Here is a 2,035-nt window from a genome sequence, read left to right on the forward strand (position 1 = left end):
TTTTTTTGTTAAAATTTAATAATAAATTATATAAAATTATTATTTGTTATAATAAAAATTATTAAAATTATATAGGTCATATTTTTTATTTAAAAATGTACTATATTTATATTGTTTATTTGAAAAAATAATTTTATTTATTGAAAATTTTTAATTTAAAAAAATCGATCAAATTTAACTTGTAATCTGAAAATTTTAAATTTAATTAAATAATCACATATAAATTTTAAAATATTAAATTAGATCCGAATATGATACAATCCCATCACATAAAAATTGTGGTAGGGGAAAGCTGTGCATGATAAGACTGAGAGAAATTACGAGTTTAGACTCTCTTTTTTTGCTGATTTTTTGTGTTGGCGTGAACTGATTATTAAAAATATACCGGGTTAATATTTTAAATATTTTAAAAAAATATTTAAAATATATTAATATATTACGAAGGTATAATAAAAAGTAAAAAGAAAATCAACAGAATCCAAATTCAAGAAATTAGAGAATATAACTCATTTAATTTTTAACATTTCTATAGTTTTTCTTTTTACTTTATTTTTCGATACAAGTCAGTAATACACAGAAGAATCTAGTTTAGTGATCACAAAAACCAAAACCAGATTTCAAGAAAAACTAAAATGACACCAGATTAAAATATAAAATAATAAAAACATAGTCAAACTTGTATGATTTCATAAATTTACTGGATGGTGACAATGCAGTAGAAACCTGGCTTAATTCACTGAATCTCTACGAATAATTTATTTTTTAGAGCATTTTAACAGCTTAAAATTGTTTGAGTTAATGGTTGAATTCTTAAACATTAAATTTTGGTTTTGGAGGACAGGCTGGCATATTTAACCATCTATTTTTTTATTATAGAAGACAGGCTGGCATCACTTCAATATAAATATATTTATAGTCTCACTCTCACTGCCCTATACTAGTTGACTATACATTACATGACACTTCAAGAAATTAGACTTTACTGTTTTCATCTGCCACATTTTTTTTATAAAAATTTGTTTCTTTTTATGATGACATTTTAAAGTTCAAGACGGTTTCAAAATATGTTTTGGCGATTAAATTCTTATATTAGCTTTAATTTCAACTATTTTATTCATTTGTTGAAAAATGTCTCACCTAAACTTACATGAATAAGGGATTTAATTTAAATCAAAAATAAATATTTAAAACTAAAATTATTGATATTTGAGTTTTTTCTATCGAAATTTGGCTACCCAATAATCGTATTGTTGAATTTACTTGTATTATTTTCTGCAATGCAATTTTTATGGTTAGTAAATATGATTTAAATTAATAAACAAGAAAGGTAAGGAACAAAATAAGAACCTAGTATACACTTTTAAGAAACTCATGCTTCTTAATATGAGGAAAATTATGACAGATAAAAATTAATTGATAGAGAAGTATTAATTTACATTAATTTGTGGTGTTTATGTGCATATGAAACTTGCATGGAAAAATTGCCCAATTAGCAAAGATTGTGTATATAATTAAAAAATCATGTTCCTGTTGATCAAATTTTTATTTGTATATACGCGGCGGCTATTAACTAATACGAGAGTGACGTGGCATCTTTAAAAAGTGGACATTTTCTATGTTTAGATCATAAAAGAATAATTTTTCAATAAAAAATAGAAATCAACTTTTCTGGAAATCACTTAATCTGACGGACAAATCGTGATTAAAGAAATCACTTAATCTGACGGACAAATCGTGATTAAAACTTATAAATCAAACTCTTAATAAAAAAATATTCATTAATAAATTTGAAACTGTAATTAAAAAAATTAGACAACAAAAATTAGACTAATATTCCAATCATAAGAAAAAGAACAAAAAATTTTGTGTGAATGCAAGAGGCTATTAATAGGATAAATCTCGTAAATTATTAAATAATATGCAAAGGACGTTTAAATCTAAATAATTCAGGACATCATATATATTACATATAAACTTGTTTATAAATTTTTAAAAACTATACAGTCGTATACAAATTTTATATATAAACTAAAAT

Source organism: Vigna unguiculata, chromosome 5, assembly GCF_037176805.1.
Source record: "Vigna unguiculata cultivar grain cowpea cultivar isolate G323 ecotype 2 chromosome 5, ASM3717680v1, whole genome shotgun sequence".
Taxonomy (NCBI): Eukaryota; Viridiplantae; Streptophyta; class Magnoliopsida; order Fabales; family Fabaceae; genus Vigna; species Vigna unguiculata.